The 20203-nt window shown below is 32.4% G+C and overlaps 1 pseudogene; it reads right to left on the reverse strand.

Annotated features, from left to right (window-relative positions):
- Nucleotides 1–11930: 11930 nt before the first annotated feature.
- The window catches only part of LOC139488349 (ras-related protein Rap-2a pseudogene), a 29809-nt pseudogene continuing 21536 nt past the window's right edge, over nucleotides 11931–20203 (reverse strand).

Below are 20203 nucleotides of genomic sequence, written 5' to 3' on the forward strand. Positions count from 1 at the left end.
AAGGTATTCGGATTTCCATCTTTTCCAGAAATGTTGAATCAATTGCGTTTGTCTGTGAACACTTTTATTAAGATCTTTATGTCCCATGTAAGTCGGGTCTAGGATATTATAATTTTCTGATTGCGGGTATGGTAATGTTGAAATGCGCCTTCCGTATGAAAGATGAGACGGCGTTAAAGCTTTACAGTCTTTGATATCGGACGATGGATACGTTAGCGGTCTGTTATTTAAGATAGTTTCTATTTCCGTAACAATTGTTTGTAATGTTTCCATGTTTACTTGGGATCGTCCAATCACTTTCTTCAAACTTGTCTTCGTCAGAGCAACCAAGCGCTCCCAGAATCCAATATACCAAGGTGCACGTTTCGGTATGAATCTCCACTCTACACCGTGTGTTGATAAAGTATTTTTTACTATATCCGATTCACATAATCTTTTTATTTCTGCAGATGCTGCAACGAATGTAGTTGCATTGTCAGATACAAGAATTTTAGGCAAAGATTTACGACTAATAAAGCCGTCGAAATGCCTGAATAAATGAATGTTCGCTCCAGTTTGGAACTACTTCGAGGTGAACTTCTCTTGTCGATGCGCATGTAAATAAACATAAATACGCTTTCTTAAAAGTTTCTTCTGAGTCCTTTACGTATAAAGCACCTGCATAATCGACCCCTGTGACGGTAAATGGCGAAGCTTCCTGTACTCTTATTTTCGGTAGGGGTGGCGGATCCGGTTTGTTGTAGGATTTTCCCATAACTTTGCGGCAAGTTACACATTTGTTTAATAACTTCTTTACCAATTGCAGATGTGTCGGTACCCAATACGATTGTCGTACATAAGTTAGCGTAGCATTTAGTCCGGAATCGAGTGAACGTTCGTGTGTGTCTATAGCACTCTCAGTTTGGTAAATGGATGATTTGCAGGTATAAGATATGGAAATTTAATATTCTCTGAAATCGGTGCATTGTGAATCCTTCCGCTGCATCTCACAATGAATTACCTGGTTTTATGTCGTTTGTTTTGTGGGCATTACATAAGATTGTATTGTGTTTTCTATTACAATATCTACATGTATTCTCAGATCTACATTCGTTAAATCTGTCATTACCAAGACAGTTAAAGCATAACTTATCTCGTTTTACTACGTCCATGCGGGATTCCATGTCGGTTATATTACTGCACTGGGTAGGTGCGTGTATTTCATGAAAAAACGCACAAGGTCTTATCTCAATATTCTTGAAAGATTTGGACTTTGTCGATTTCGCTCCAGCAAAGAAAGACGATGTTGTGGGTAAATGGTTTGTCGACTCTATCTCTTGTCCTGCGTCCATTATATTGATCTTATCTAAAATGCTTTTGCGGAGGTCCCGTAATACCTAAGTTTTTGTTCTATGTTCTCGCGCGAGATGTTGTCTGACTTCACCGGGTAATTTGTTCATAATAATGGGAACAAGTAGAGTGCCGTATGTTTCCTGAGTCTGACCCAAAGCTTCTAATCCCCTGACGTAACTTTCCATTTTATCGTAAAAACTTCGTAAGCTTGTTAGTTGATTTCTAGGCGAAGGGATTTCTAATAATGCCTCCATTTATATATGCATTTATAATTTTGACTTGTTGACCGAACCTCTCTTTTAATAGATTTACGGCTTCATCGTAGTTTACGTTTGTTAGTGCGAACCCTGCTATGGAATCTAGTGCTTCAAGTTCTAGTTGTGCTTTCAAGTAATTGAATTTTTGTACATTTGTAAGTGACAAGATAATAATAGTTTCTAGATTTAATGTGTGGGTTGATGTATGTGGTTCAATATAACGGGACTGCGGTGTTTGAACATTTTGTATGAACTTACGTATGCGGCGAATCTTCGTTTCCATATCCACTGAAAATTCATCTGAATCTATTATCTTATTTTCCACATTTTCCAGATCTGTTAACTTTACAATTTGTTCGTTTGTTTGTTTTGCACTAGTTTTCCGAGTGTTGCAATAACTTCTTATTCGTCGAAATTCGAATTCTCCTTTGCTTCATCTAATCTTCGGAATAATCTGGTATCATCACTTCTGTTCCCCGATCGTACTGATTTCAATTTTACGAGATCCATTGGTCAAGGCACCATAAATATAGATGATAGTTTAGGCAACGATATTACAACAACTGTTCAGCCATTACATTTAATACACAAGTACGTCACTGACAATACGACGTCGACAATAGACATGTACAATAGTTCGAACGTTGTGTTCCCGCGATAATCTCAACATTACCATAGCCGTATTTGACACAACGTTTTGGAATTTTGGGTCCTTAATGCTTTTCAACTTTGTACTTGTTTTGGTTTTCTAACTATTTTTATCTGAGCGTCACTGGTGAGTCTTATTATGTAGTCTGGCTATCAAATTATAAGCCTGTTACCTTTGATTACTACAATGAAAGTCTTTGTTCTTCCTGGTTGGGGAACAAAAAAACAATGACCTTATGTTTAAGTCAAGAATTGTACAATGAAATTATGAACTTTATAAGTAAGCAATAAAGCTGATAAAATATTGAAAATTTACTACATGTAACAATGCACAATAGAGAGAGCCCCTCGACAGACAGTGTTTCCTGATATGTATGCATTCTTGTTTTTTTCCTCGAAGTAAAACTTAAAGAGTTATTGCTCTTCCTATAGAAATGAATTTCACATGAAAAAAAAACCAATAAAATATAATTCTATTTACATAAAATAAGAAAATATTCACGTGTCTTAAAAAATGTTTCACTTTTGCATTTGTTTTGCCTAATGACACAGAAAGCTGTTGCGTAAACTAATTATTCGATGTCAATTGTCTAGCGCTGTGTCATAACTTTGAACTACTGTACTTTTCATGTTTGATATAGAACACGTAGTCATATTTCAGTCAACTACTCGTGTATCCGGATTACCTATTTCGTAACACATTATATAGACAGCTTTTGTAAAGCTTGTCTGAAACCTGCATGGTAGTGTATTCTGGGTTAAGGGTATTGCAATTTGATACGGCTAAATCAATAAATTATCTAGAACTGTACGAAATAACAATGATATAGAACAGAAACGAAAGATACCAAAAGGGACACTAAAAGAATACTAGTAATCATGCTATAAAGTTAAATCATCTAATATGACTTTTTGTCATAAAAGAAGATTGACTTTTGACCACAAAAAAAACCACTGGTAGATGATTACACTCTTTGATCGGGAACAATTTACTTTTTAATTTAAATAAATCAAATTAAAGGATACTTCAACATCCATGGCTTTTTAATTTTGAATGTGGACACTTGACGGTAAAATTCAGAAAGGCGATTCAGAAGTTGAATTGATTGTAAATGTATTTTTAGTTTGTTATGTACAGTTTTAGAAGCAGATTCGATGTGAAAACAAGTAGTCGTTAATACATTAAATGGGTTTAATTGGAGGGATGGGAGGTTTATCTACTATTAATAACGCGGATGACGAAATTTTGCCGAATTTATGACAATTGATAGAAGCCACGAGTAATTTCACACATCGTAACTCGCTTTATGCCAAACGTCATCGTTTTTTTGTGTTTGTTGAATATGAACCAGCATAATATAATAGTTTATATTTTTATGTTGTTTTTAAATAAGTTAATGACATTTGTTTTTTATAAACTGTGAGATAGCTATAAAAGATACCAAGGGCTACCAAACTGCAATAAAAAACCACAAAGCATGGAATCACACAAACAAATGGCAACTAAATCAAATGAAAAGTCATCAAAAAGCTACACAGAAGTCAGAATATTGTATAAAATGAACCTCAAAAATACAACAGGTGGACTCATGTGCTCCTGAAGAGTACGAATTTCCTGCTAGAACAATCACATCCGTTGTGTAATATTGTGTAATTAATCGCATTGATTGATATCACTTTCGAAGAAAATGAACGGGATTACTATTCCGACAAGTGAAACATATTTGTCGTCATTTGTGACACAGCTAATCCATTTATACCGACAACCAACTGTGAAATGAATCTGCAAATAATTTTAAGGTAAAAATTCAACTTTACCATTTCGAACCAATGGTTCAATGGTTTGTTTGTAAGCAACAATCCTCTATAAGGATAAGAAACACAAGTACTATAATATCGTTTAAAAAGACTTTTACTCCATATGCAGGCTCTTTTGGAATGTTGCCAAATAGAAGAAATTTCAAATCAGTGAAATTGAAATAATATCTTTTGTAGTAAGGTTGAATTCTTAACCTGACCCTCCTTGTAAATTTATATAAAATTGAGAATGGAAATGGGGAATGTGTCAAAGAGACAACAACCCGAGCATAGAACAGACAACAACAAAAGGTCACCAACAGGTCTTCAATGCAGCGATACGTACCTGCACCCGGAGGTGTCCTTCAGCTGGCCCCTAAACAAATATATATACTAGTTAAGTGATAATGAACGCCATACTTAACTCCAAATTGTACACAAGAAACTAAAGTTAAAAATAATATACAAGACTAACAAAGGCCAGAGGCTCCTGACTTGGAACAGGCGCAAAAATGCATGTATGTCAATCAAAATATTAATAAGAACTAAGTTAACTATATCTATGGGATGCCATCTGTCAAGTGCAACGAATATTATCCCCAAATCCCAGAACTTTGAACAATTCAGCGAAAGGAATCATTTAAATATCCGAACAGGAAGTTGACGTCTAATGTCAGCTTTTATCTATTTTTCTTGCTAATTTCCTGTATGGAGTCTGTCTCGTAAGTATACAAGAAGAGTAGCACAATTGGTTTCCATTGGAATTTCGAATGCTGCTGATGCAAACAAATATTTCATATTGAACGATGTATAAATAGTTTCATTAATAAAAACTAACATGGTTCAAACATTTCACCACAAGAATAGAATTGGTTATGTAAACCATCACCGGACTCGTCTTTGAATGTTCAGTCGTTCTATGTTACGATCTGACCCAAACGTAGAGTTAGCAAAAAACTAATAAATATACATTTGAGCTTTTTAACCAAAGGGATTTATAATACATAACCAAAATCCATCGAAGTTTACATTTTGATTGTGAGAGTCATAATCCAAGAGTTTATGAAAGTTATAAGATATCACCTATCTATTTATAAGCTCATATCAAAAGCATAAAAATACAACTTTGCGGATGCGATCTTTCAGGACATTAGTAGAGCTATAATCGATCAGGTGAAAATAAATGTTGCTCAGCGTTCCATTAGTGTCGTATTTGATTTTTCCAGAACAACATAAGGCACTGCTAGTCTATAGAAAGATCAACAAAAGACGACATGGAGACATAGGTTTTTATTAAGAATATCAAAAAAATGTTTTAAAGTCAAATAACCTGGTAGTTTGCAATCTGGCTTTTGCGCTATACACAATATTAATGACTAACCTATGAGTATTCGTAATTATGATAAGAATTGATAAAACATTCTGGAACTTACAGTTTACCAGCAGTTGTATTCGCATCAGAGGTAGTAAAACATACAAACCATACCGATTTGTAGTATTCTAAACGTATTTTTTTGTGACCGTCATCAAAAATGCTCAGAGTCAAAGAATTCTGTAATTTGAAAAAGGTGACATGAGCACGAGGAGCAGAAGAATCAAAACCTAGATAAGGCAAAGTTGAAAACAAAAGATTTGGTTATTGAAAATGTCTTGTTGCTGATTTCAACGAAAGGCCCAATAATAAATATTACATAGAAATATATTTCATTCATCAATCCGTTTCAAATGATCCGTTCTCTCCAAGCAGATCTTTTCCATTACGTATATTTCACTTTGGAACCAATGCTCCGTTTTGAAGATCATACTTTGACCTATAACGGTTTACTTTTACAAATTGTGATTTGTATGGAGAGTTGTCGGATTTGCACTCATATCACATCTTCTTATATCTTTATAAAGTGATAGTACCTACATGTCTATCAAATATAATGTCTTTAACAAGTGCTAAAGTTCATGGCTACTGTATGGGTGGTATCGATCTATAATTGTGCAAATTAATAAATATATCCCTGTATGACTTTATCAGAGTGCTAAAACAGAAGAAAAAGGAAACATAATACCACCTATGTTAGATCGATTATCTTATAGTGCCTGGAAGCCGAACAGAATCATATGAGTAATAAAATTAACTGATCAATGTTACAATAACTGAAGTAGCCTCAATGGAACGTCTAGTTATGATACTGTTTTTGTCCTTTATTTATCAATTCATCTGTAGTTGTAAGGTTTAAATCATTAATATTGCTCGAAAGTTTTCTGCGATTTGGAAAATAAACTTGTTAACATGCTCATACAAAGAATGGTAATTTTTAGGTTATCATTGATAGCAATGTTGTTTATCATTTAGAATTTGATCTTTGAATTGGTACTAAAAAATAATAAACTTGTCAATATGCTCATAAAAAGAACGGTCATTCTATCATTGATAGAAAGGTTGTTTCCCACTTTGAATTTAATCTTACAATTGGTACTAGAAAATAAACTTGTCAATATGCTCATAAAAAGAATTACCATTTTATCATTGATATCAAGGTTGTTTACCACTTTAAATTTAATCTTTCAGTTGGTACTAGAAAATAAACTTGTCAATATGCTCATAAAAAGAATGGTCATTCTATCATTGATAGCTAGGATGTTTACCACTTTAAATTTAATCTTTGGTACAGACATCATTTTGTGTGTCATCAGGTTTAACTCCTATCGTTTGAGACAGCTACTGTAATTAGTTATCGAACGATTTCATAGTAACAAAAAGAGACATTATTCTCCAATTAATCGTTGAATAATCGGTATGCCGGATACTTTTACTATCAAAACCCATTATTTTATCGAGTTCCTGGCGAGAGGCGGATGCGATCGGCCAATAACTAGTATACAAAAGTCAATTACGAATATATGGTCGTACAAGTCATTAGTACAATATTTTCATCATTTGTAGCGCTTTTACATCAAATATTGCTCGAGGGGACAATTATAACTGTATCTTGGTATATTATATTGGTTTAAGTAGGTGTTTGCATCATGATATTTGATGCAGTTGCCATAAAATATATACAGTTTAATGCATATATCATGATATGTTATGTCTAAACTTATAAAGGAAAACATATTTTTGCATTTTTGAAATATTATAGCCTGTCAAAGTAGGCGTTTATAAGTTTTAAAATATAACTATAACATAACTAAAACGTTAATTCGGTAAAGCTATAAATATTTAAGTACCATAATATGAAATGTTTAAATGAGTTTTCTTTTATGCATATGTACGCACGTGTAGATGCAGTATGGTTTTGTAGTAAGAAAACTATCCAGAATAGACATTATGTGAACACTGAATTACAGATCACCAAACGGCCCTCGCCGATAAGTAAACTCAACCATGTATACAAGTATTAAGCGAACCCACAAAAAAAATCCAGACAGTTTATTTGAACGTAAAAATGACATTCAATCGTAAATCATGATATATAACATTCATGATGACACGAACTTCCGCAATAAAGTAAATAAATGATTTTTTTATATAAAAATAGTGTTTTCATGATCCAAGTAAAAACATGTAGTTATGTGTATTGAATGCTTGAATGAAGGGTTGTAAAACGTTGACCGTGCGCACATCTGTAGAATGAAGCGCTTCCGCTTACAAAAAGTACTTTGGTCAGCGCATTTGTCACTCCAATAAAATTACAAAAAGAAGCATTCTATTAAGAATTGAATGCTTTTTTTTGTAACTTAATTGGGGTGTCAAAGCGTTGACCGAAGTACATTTTGTATGATCATTCTAAAAATGTGCGCACGGTCAACGCTTTGACAACCCTATGAAGTCACATAAAGAAGCATTCAATACTTATAATTACATTTTTTTTAGCTAGGATCATGAAAACACGAATTTTATAATTTTTTTATTTAATTTACCTGTGCACGTTATTGTGGGACCGCGTGTTATCATGAATGATAAATTTAATTGTGTAATGCTTAAGGAATAACACGTGATGTGCAGTAACCCAATTAGAATTACGTATTATAATGAAACATACATCTAATGTAATTATTTCTGAATATAAAACCATATACATGTACACAGTTGTTTTCCAGGGCGCAAGTTCCAAAACATCAATATAATGTTTTCCATTGACATTTTCTTGATTAAGTTCTCTTGTATAAGTTAGTTTTACAAGTCTGTATAGCAGTAGTTTTTAATATTTATTGAAGACTTAACTCGTAGAAAATTTGTTTACCGGAACAAGATAATGTACACAAAGCGGCAGAGCTGCATCTTTTGACCTTTTGCATTGGTCGTTGTAGATTTTTCGACGCCTATGAAATTTCAAAATGTCAGTTTTACAAATACAGAAGAACCTTTGAACCTTTTACACTAGTTAGAAAGGTAGATGTTTTTGAGCGTCAGTTAGACAGCAACCGGAGTTGGGACAACAACAAAATGAGCCGAGATGGAAATAAGGATAACATTTCTTTAAATTAAACTAGTTTCTTCAATGAAACTACCTTATCTGTAACAGTGACATTTAAAAAAAAACCTACATGTTGTGCATTTTATGTATTTTTGCAATCTGTAAATAATAAAGGACATTTTTTGTCCTCATATTATATTGAAATTATTTTTAGTACTGTGTTTACTAAATGACTTACAACGATACAGAACTTTTATTTGATTTAATTGGAGCATCACTGTTGTGTCTTTCAAGGACGAATCTGGCGTCTGGTGTATACTGTTATCCTGGTATCCATGGTGAGATTATTTACAATAGATACTTGTAAATGGCAGTTATGAAATGAGGGTTGGTGCGAATATGAAAATATTTGACCTTTCCTTATAAGCTTCTAATAATGAATGAAAGACTCTGTTGACTCTGTTTGTGTGTGTTGTCTACCACTGTTCTCAAATAACGTTTAAGGTGTAATACCACCAAATCATGGTACGTCACATCCGGTTGTATACAAAAATAATTCGAAAAAAATATTCCCTTGAATTTGACAGTTGTAGGTAATCCTATATTTTATTGCAGTTAAAGATTTCTGTGTCATAAACATATGTCTTGGGTATTTTAAAGCACCATTATTTTTTTATTTGGGATTTCTATAGAATATTTTGTAATCTTGAGGTTACATGGTGACTAAAACTTGTACACAGATAAAGTAAGGGGAAACATTTGATTGGTTAACTTCCAGTGATGGTTATTTTCTTATATGCAATGAAATGTTATGTGAATTGTTTTCTATAGTACTGGACAGGATTAAACTTTACTCATGCCAAGTATTTCTTTATTTGAAACAAAGATAAATTCTACACATTTTTTTGAAAAGTGCAAATTTAACAAAGACTAATAGGGGAAAATCAATGGTGGTATTACACCTTTTAATGAATTGTGTTTGTCTTATATGTACCAACACACATAGACAGTGGCGTGCTAATTATAATTTGAACAGTATATTGGAACCCATATTCTGAAAGGAAAAAACAACTTTTAATAAATATTAACATTGGAAGATGTCATTTATATGTGTTTGTCGATCTATAGAAAAGATTTAACGTCCCTAAATCTTTTTCCTTATCATGTATTCATGACAATATGATCTAGTGATAGCGCTAAATCTAAGACAGTTTTCTAATTGTATCCAATTATGTTTTAAATAAAAGGAGGAATACTTGCATTGGTTTTTTTCTCATAAAGTTACAAAATGTAAAACGATCATGATCAGTTAGCTATTATTGAATAATATAAGTTGGATTTTCGCTGACGAGGTTCCTGACATTGGACAAGTACAATTTAAACTGTGACGAGGTTATATGTCTAGTGTATTTAGTCTGAACAGATCGCTTATTTACAACAGAAGATACATAAACACATTCAATAAAAGTCACTTTAGGAAAAAAAAACTACTTGACTTTTTCATATATATCAGTTGACAACAAATAACCAACAACAAGTATATCAATACTCGATATTACCGTTTATTAAAAGATTGAGTTACAGAAAGCAAGTTAAATGCACTGAATCTGTCCACGTTGAACTTACTCCCATATATTGTAAAGGCTGGTCGATGTGCTTGGAAATAAGTCATGTATGACGTCATTATGACGAAATATTGGAACACCACATGGTTTAGTAAGACTCAATAGTTGCTGCTTTCTGCATATGTCATTTGGTCTCTTGTAGAGAGAGTTCTCATTGACAATCAAACCACATATTCTCATTTTTATATCCACTTACTGTGGATTCATTTATTTTCATTGGTACCAGTTTTCATGAAAAGGGAAACATATATGTTTGTGGATATTTGATTTCGTGGATTAAGGAAAACTTTCATTGTTTTGGATATTTGATCTCGTGGTTTTACCGACGTCTGCACACAAGACTAAAGAAAATTTGTTATTCGTTGAACATTCAATCTCTTGGTTCACCTTTACTCACAAAATCCACGAAAGTTGGTTTACAATGAATTTACAGTAGAACATCACAAACTGTGGTCTGTAACCATTTTCAAGTGCTTACAAACCTCCACCTTTTATCTTTTTTGAACCATGTGTTGTAAAGTAAAACAAAGTTTCAACATGTAAAGCTCAGCTACAAACACTTATTTGAACATTGAAATAGTGTGGTTCATTATTCAAAAAGACAGGGTCAAATTAATGTGTTTCCTTCTAGTCAAATCTATATGAAAAACTAGTATAACAGCGGTTGGTTTAAAACTGCAAAGCAATAAATGAAATGATCAGACACAACACAGGTTTCATGAAGTCTCATAAATCTTAATTGAAATCTTCAGCGTTTGTGAAAGGTCACTGAATATTTAAAATCGTCAGAAGGAACCATTTTGATTCAAGTAAAATAAGCCTGTATCCCTTGCTTTTGAACGATTTGAGAATTTTCCGCAGTTTTTATATATAATTCCTGAGAAGCCGAGTTCATCCCTTGTGCTGTTTTAGATCGGTTCGATTTGCTTTTGCTTAAATTTTCAACATTGTTTTTGTTTTGTTTTGTTTTGTATTTGTTTTTTATTTCTTTGTTGCTTCTACTTTAAACCAATATTCAGCCAATCAATGAATTTGGTAATAACAACCACCAATCTTCTCTCATGCCTCACAGTCATGTGCCTTAAATGACACAGTAACGATAATAATAATAGAGATAGCATGGTCGTTGTTACCAGTAACTAGGATATGTTTGTTCTTCCGGATCACCTGAGTTCACTTCGATGTTTGTTCTTCCGGATCACCTGAGTTCACTTCGATGTTTGTTCTTCCGGATCACCTGAGTTCACTTCGGTTTTTGGTTGGGATGGTTTTACTCAATCTTTACTTTTGTGTATAATGTAGTGTCTTGTTTCTTGGTCCGTTTGTCGTTTTTCGTTTTGGTCATGGCCTTGTCTGTTTGTATTCGACATGTGGTTTACCCCCCCTTTTACTTTCCAATTGATATTGTGTCTCCCTCAGTACTGAATTTATAGAATTATTAAATGTACCGTTTTTGTATAATAATAAACAGTACTGAATAAACAGAAAGTATAACATTACAAGTTTTCTGTCTTGCCGAACAGTACTGATATATCAGAGGGTAGAAATGTACCAAAAAAACGTGAGTAAATTCTTGGTAGTGTACATAGATACATGGTCGAATGAAATGACGTTTACGGAAAAAAAATACAATCAAAATACCGATATCGACTGTAAAATGTTTTTAAAGTATTCAAAAGCCTGTGCTATTTTTAACCCTGAAAAATATCTTGTGTGTCATTTTCATAATGTCTAACATCTAGTAGCATTAGATATATCCAAAAGGGGATGATTAAGTGCCATGCATTAACAACTTGAGAGTTTAAATAATTATATAACTCAACCCTGATATAAACAAATTTTGAAGGTTTTTGTTTTTTTTATTACAAACAAACAATACAAATTCTTTTATAGTCATGAGCACTTTAAATACGATATAAAACATTTAAATATTTTGCAATACAACTATAAAAAATCGTGCATTCAAGAAATAGTTTGACATTTTCTCTCATAATTATAACAAACCTTACATCGCAGCAAATGCTCAAACTCATAGATAAGCACATTTGGTAGCCAATAAGTTTGAATGTTGTTCCTTTAAAAGTATAAAAATTATGAAACGGCACAGTCACCTTTTGACCTTGACGATCGCTTCATTTTTAGCTTGCTTCCTCTCCGTATAAGACTGCGGCTGCGTGAGAATTTAGACTTGTCTTCAGCCTGAATATCTTCTGGTGGCGTCGTTTCCGGTTCGGGACATTCTAATGAATGAACACTCATTCGTCGCAACATAAAACGTTCGGTATGTTTAGCTCTAGGTGTTTTGACTTGTCCAAGTAAAAGTTTGAAAATGTCGGATATTCCAGTATCTTCCTTGGCAGAAACTTCAATAAACCCCCCGCCTAAGTCCTCGTTGTAAGCCCAATTAAGAGCATCAAATCTTTCAACTTGTCTATTATTTTCCTCATCTAAATGATTCCCCACAATTACACACGGAATTTCTTGATAATTTTCTCGGGCTTCCTTTATTTGCTCCCATAATTGTTTGACTTCTTCAAATGTTTTTTCGTTCGTAATTGAATAAACTAAAACAAAGCCGTGAGCATTGACAATTGATAGACGTCGCATTGCTGGAAAAGCAATATTTCCGGCCGTATCAAGAAAATCAACTTTTAAATGAGTTCCACATATATCGTATTCCTTTGCGAACAAATCCTCTATTGTCTCTTTGTATTTTTCGTTATAGGTACCAAACAGAAATCTTTGTAATACCGAGCTTTTTCCAACTCCGCCTGCTCCGAGAAAGACAACTCTATTCCTTTGGTCGACATCAACCATTTTCACACGTTGTTCAGATATAGATATATTTACTGTAAGATTTATAATAATTTCACAACATTTTCACTCTTTGTCTAAGATTGCAGAATAGCAGATCGAGCTCTTTTCTTTGATTCCAAAAATAACAAACTTATTTAATTCTGCAATTTATTTTCACGATTACAAAAGTCTATTTTTTGTTGTAAATTCATATTGCCATCTGACGCACTACAGCTGCATGTATCTCTAGCAGTAAAAGACATGTGTCTGGTTATTTATCACTTTCAGCCACAGCCATATGATCATTAATTACATTTTGTCACCTGTAAGAAAATTAATAAAAAGGAATTAATGATCAATTCAATCAGAAAGATGGATTAAGCGCTATGTACATCTTCTTGTTTCAACACTGAAAACAAAATACACACATATGACAGGCACATGTTATACGCGGATGCCTATTAAAGCTATGTATAACACAATTGTCTTGTGATCTAAACAATTATTCCGCTCAAAATGATGGTGTCTTTCGTTTCAATGCTGTGCTCTTATAATGAGTAAATTCTTAAAATAGCCGAGACAGATTTTTTTTTCATTTCGACCAAAAAAAAATGGATCAGTGATAAAAGACTTCGTTCTAAGTACATTTCCTTTTTTATGACAGCATTATCGTATTTACTTTCTTTAGATTATAACAACCATGAGTTCTTATACGAAGTTTTACTTCAAACTACAAAGAAAAAATTTCTGGTTTTTAAAGGCTTCCCGGGAGTCACATCAGAACCTTACCATTTCAAACAAAGTGTAATAAAAATAGTTCGTTATGAGATTTGCACTTACAATTAAACCAATAAACTATACATATGATCCTCAAATACATTTAAAATTGATAGAAATCTCTTAATATAAAATCAATAGTAATTTAGCTAAGTCAGGGATCATGCGTTGAGCTTATTTATGTGTGTATGTGCGTGAGTTTTTAAAACTATTTCTTTTATTCAGCCGCGTGCATTTTATATATCGCGGGAAAGGGGTAATTTTCGGGATACCCCATTTATATTTCAGTAACCATTTAAATAGTGGCTATGCATAAAACAATAGATATAGTAGGATGTGGTATGAATGCTAATGAGACAACTCTCCATCCAGGTCGCAATTTATAAAAGTAAACCATTATAGGTCAAGGTACGGCATTCAACACGGAGCCTTGGCTAACACAGAACAGAAAGCTATAAAGGGCCTCAAAAATTACTAGTATAAACCATTCAAAACGGGAAAACCAACGGTCTAATCTATTTAAAAACGAGAAAAGAGAAACACGTATGAACTAGATAAACAGACGACAACTTCTGTACATCAGATTCCTTACTTAGGACATGTGCAAACATTTGCAGCGGTATTAAACATTTTAATTGTACAAAACTTCTCCCTTTTCTGAAACAATAGTATAACATCACTACATAGAAAGACACACTATAAAAAAAGTCTGAATATGAAAAAAAAAACGTATTTTTTCAAGATTGCCTGTTGGTTATTAACAAGTAACAAATTGTTCAACTTTTAATACTTCTCTAGCTTGAGAATAATGTTGTCTTTGTCGGATCATAAGTTTTATAAGTCAGTTCAGGCTATTAACGGTTCTTTATTGCTATAATCACCATTTTTTGGTAACTGATATTTCAAGAGCAAGAGCAAGTTGAAACAATATATCAGAAAGGTGTTCTGTACTAGTTTAGTGAGCTACCATTAGATTTGGAGGGGCGGGGGCTATGGTGAAATTTTGAAAAAATGTAGGACAGGAGTTTTGAGTAAAAAAAAGGCAGGATGAACAAGTTAGGGAAACAAAATTTATATATAAAAGTCCGGATAAAAAAGGCAGGACCGACTAGAGTGTAAATACCCCACCCACCCCTTGAAAATCAAATGCTAGCTCCCTAAACATTTGTTAACTGCGATATTGTTGTTTAATGGAAGTAAACCAGTTTCAGTAAACAAAAAAAGAGTAGTAAACAAATATCATAGTAATAACTGGAGAATGAAAACATGCTGGCTTAAGCAAGAGAGTATGTACATATCCTATTAAAGATACGTGTGTGGTCGCCTTTCCTGTTAAACATATTGAAACTTTGACATGATTTTCCAAAAAGGATACCAAGGACCTCTTAATGAGGTGACTTTTCTATATTTAAGACAATAGTGTTGAAATATCTGGCTTTTTAATTTCGTAATGCAATTCATGAGAAAGTTGAATAACTAAATAAAACATAATCAAAAATCATATTCATGTATAATACTGTGAATAGACAAGGTTTTTTTCAAAGACTGAAATGACGCTATGTGAAATAACTCAATGCAAAATGACTATGCTGGTTTTAAATAAAATGTATCGAATCCTCACTTTAAAGACCATCTCAAATAATAAAACAAACAGAAAATAATGAAAAGGATTTGAAAAGACCCCCCTAAAAACAAAAAATAAATAAACAAATACGAAAAAGGATTATTAAGGTAATATAAATAATAAAGACATTATCAAAATAAAACAACAAAAAATGATAAGAAGAAAAATAAAGGCAACAGTAGTATACGGCTGTTCAAAACTCGTAAATATATGGACAAAAAAACAAAATCGGGGTAACAAACTAAAACTGAGGGAAACGCATTAGATATAAGAGGAGAACAACGACACAACATTAAAATGTAACACACACAGAAACGGACTAAGCATTAGACAAAATCCAATGAGAATAACAAATATAACATCAAGACCAAATACATGAATTTGGGATAGAAAAGTACCGTGACACGTCTTATAGTAATGTGAATTCACACTCAAATATAAGAGAAAAAAAAACCCGACACAACGGAAACACAACGTTAAAATGTAACACACACACAGAAACGAACTATAATATAACAATGGCCATATTCCCGACTTGGTACAAGACATTTTTAAAGAAAAAAATGGTGGATTGAACCTGGGTTTGTGGCATGCCAAACCTCGCACTTTAATGGCAATGTTAAATATAACATTAAGATGACGACATAATATCACAGGACTACAATAAAAATAAATAGGAGAACATATTAGACAAAGAAACACATGAATAATAGCTAACAAAAGGCGTCAGGTTTAAAATTCAATACGCCAGAAACGCGCCTCGTCCACACAAGACTCACCAGTGACGCCCAGATATAAAAGTTCGAAAGTCAAAAAAAAGTACAAAGTTGTACAGCACTGAAGATCAAAAGTTCAAAAAGGTTGTGCCAAATACGGATAGGGATTTCTGCTTGGGATAAGAACATCCTTATTATTTAGAACAATTTATGCTATTGGAAACAGTAAATATTATCAAATGAATATAAAAGATATACATGATAAAACTGAAGTGTTAACTTATTACAGAAAAAAAACCCGGAAACATTACAAAGACAAACACAAAAAAAGACACACCCGACTTAGTCAAGGAAAAATTAACAAAATGGAAATCAAAGAAATTTAAACAAATGTTCAAGTAAGTCTCGTATTGCTGAATTTAAAGCGAAAAAAGTGAGATAAAAAATAAACATACCTAAATCATAGTTCACATGCAATCTCTGCTATAATCACTGACAATAATTTTAACTGACACTGATTAGTTGATTATGTTCATTTCATATCTGACGTGACTATTGTTTACAGCGAAGTCTCCATGAACAAAATATACAACGGCCAATAATCAATGAGAAAATTAAAGCAATTTATTCAAGGAGCCGTCAACAGTCGCATTATCTCTTAGCCGTGTGTGAGAATGTTAGCGAGATCTCTTTATTAATATTTATTTGCTTTTTAATACCATTAATTGAAAACAACACCACTGGAAAAACATTTATTCTATATTATTCATTAGTATATTACGTATATGTCTATACAACATACCAAAAATAAAACATTGAATGTGAGAACACATTTTATCCAATTCGTTTAGCATAAAACACTGAAATTTAAGACATTGGTGAATAGGAAATGTTCCAATACTAAAGCCAGACGATACTACGATAATTCAATCACGCACAAACCCTGTAAGAGAAGATTCAAAGTAAGCTTTTTGTATTTAAGATGGCAGACACATTTAAAAATTATCTGTCACATTATCAACTATGAATAAATTATAAAAGACTGTTGTATTATATATAGCCTTCTCTTATCTGAGTGGGATCAGCCACGAAGATATATGATTTAGTCATAGTTTACTTATGCATACGGCGTTTCTTTGTTTCATTTCACCTTCTACGCTTCATTTGTGCCAGCTGCAGAAATACTTTCAGAAGATATTTCATAGTTTTGAATTTTAATGAATACTTCATTGAGTCTATTTTTTGTCATAAAATCGCAAGTTCAGTATAGCGAAGACGGAATTAATCGTCGAATTGCATATAGCATTACTCGAATGGCACAAATGAAGCGTAGAAGGTGAAATGAAACAAAGAAACGCCGTATGCAATAGTAAACACTACAATAAGTACAGAGAATGGAAGGTATATCCTGCATTGTTTGTGGTACCCGTCTTATTAGTAAAAGGTCAAAACTGCATAAGAATGAACGTATACAAATTCGCTTAACACATAAATATCGACAAGGTGTTGTTCTCCTTCGTTATAAAATTAAACACAAAATCGCATAAAATTCGCTTTTAACATAAGAATGTAGAAATTAACTGAAAATCAATTAAAGAATACGGCGTTCTTTTTCTTATTCATATTAATCAATTATGATGAATTTTACATAAACTTAGCCTCGAATTCTTTCAAAACACACGCCTGCATTTTTTTTTACAAGTAGCACGCTTTTCCCACAATAGATTGTGTAACGCTGAGATTTGTGCTAGAGCAATGATACATAATTAACTTTATTGTGCCTATAGCCAAACATTCAACCTTGTTTTACTTTTTTAGTTTCTGCAGTATTTTATAATCAGACAACGATTCATCAATACACATATAGTTTCAATATTTGAAGCATTCAACGCCGTAGGATAAAAAATAAACTGTTTTTAATCCGTTAGAATTTAATGGCTTTTGTCTATTATAAAATATAGAATTCAATGGTTAAAGCTTTTAGTTATGAAAGTTGCAAAGTCGATATTAATCATATAGATTTAAAATTTATTTTCATATAGCACGTTGTTATAGAAATACTCATATCCTTCTTTTATATATTTTGGTACATAAATAAAGTATAAAATGTCAAAATATGAAAAAAATAAAAATTATCGGAAAAAAAAATTGGTAGCTAATTATTAGACTTTTATTTCTAAATCAATAAAATATAATCATCTGGATTGAAAATAGATATTTTCAATTAATAATATGATTCCAACACAATGTTTTAATTGTTTGATGTTACAAAATTCATCAAGTTAAAACTATAAGTGAAAGTATATATGGGTAAACATAAATGATACAACAAACCAACAACAATGTCATGAAATTAACGCATAAATCAAGATGTCTACATAACAGTTGTAGAAAAGAATGATTTCATAATAATATTTATTTATAACTCCGAATCTAAAGAACAGTGTAATGAAATTCGGCAATAGTTAATAAAATCCCATTACGGAATAATGTCTACATGTAGCCCCATTGTTTTCTATTTTAAATGCTGCAATTCTGGCTACTTTGTCTGTAGTGCAAATAAAGTGGCAGTCATTTCATGTCAGACCTATACGTTCTCCTGATTTATTCTGAACAAATCAACATACTCTTCATTGCAAATTAGAGATGACTAGTTCCCGGAAGTTTGATAGTACAAAACTAGGTCTGAACAACAGGACAATTGTGCACTCCCATTATCATTTTATATATTTTTTTCATTGTTATTTAAAAAAAAAAAAACGATTTGAAGGGTTATAAAGTGATCCCAGTCCTCAAGCTTCCGTTTGTTACCACAAATACCCAAATATTTTATCTATTGACAGAGATACAGCTATTTGTAGGAACTGCTTTGTTTTAAATATGTACTACTTTCTTGTTTGTTCTTTATGAATTTTAGTGGTTCTAAACCTTATGGAACAACTAACACCGATATCGGTTAGGCCAGCATTCTAAATGAATTAATTTGAGTGTCAATGATGAGTCATTCAGGAAAAAAACCAAATATGATAAGAAAAATCCAACAAACAAAGACAACCTCTAAAAACAAATTTCTGACTAGATTGGCACATAAGACATGTATTAGGGATAAACATGTCTGCGAGTGCTGAATCATCCTAACCTGTAAAATGGTGTAATGATACAACTTAAAATCAAATTGTTAAAATCAGTTGAAAACGCACAAAACAACTAACAAAAAGACTAAATGCACCAAAAGACCGACATTAGAGTACTAATATATACTGACAGGTAGTCAAAATCCATTAACAACTAATAGTTACACCAGGTTTCCCAGACCAACATATCAATTAGTACACATTCAATAGATTTCAAGCAAAAAGTTCCAGAAAATGTGAACTCCTTACACTGCTTGTCTGATTACTATAAAATCTGATACAAACTTCTCAAAGAACAGTTCATAGCGTTGTTTAAATGAAAATATACCCGTTGTGACAACAGAATACCCGCATATTATAAAGATATTATTTTCAGCTTCAGCAACAATGTGTTGATTATAATTCTATTTTTGAATAAAAGAACCAGGAAACCCTGTATGTTTATTAATATATGTCACGATTAAAAATAGCTTATTTGTCATGAAGAATGGCTGTCATACGATAAATGGTCATTATATATATCAAATACATGGCTATGGAGTAGATACTCACGAGACAACATCAAATAAACACACCGGCAATTTATCGATACTAACTAGCGACAATCGGAATTCAAACATGCAAACCTATTGTTAATACAAGGAGCTGCAACATTACCAACAGGTTTTTTTGTGTGTGTTTGTTTGATTATGTATGAAAGTTTGTAAAAATCTATCGTTTTCTGTATATGGATGAAAGAAAACGAATGATTGGTCTGAACCAGCAAATTAAAAACTCAAATCATATAAATCATAATAGTAGATAAGTGTATATCTGTCCTTTTGCTTTTCTCATCGTTTTTGAAGTGGTCATCATGAATTATCATGGTTCTTACACAAGCGACGAGGGTCTGGCCTAACGGGTGAGAGATTTGATTTTATATTGTAAATGCTATTGTCTCTAATAGTCCTGTATAATGGCTTTCTTTTTCATTTCTTCAATAAACCCTTAAATTGTATGTTGATTATCAAAAATGAGACTTTAACAAAATATTGAATTCAATCGCATTGTGATCTGGTCAGCAAGATATTGAGAACATTTGTCTT

The sequence above is a fragment of the Mytilus edulis genome, chromosome 9 (genome assembly GCF_963676685.1).
Source record: "Mytilus edulis chromosome 9, xbMytEdul2.2, whole genome shotgun sequence".
NCBI lineage: Eukaryota > Metazoa > Mollusca > Bivalvia > Mytilida > Mytilidae > Mytilus > Mytilus edulis.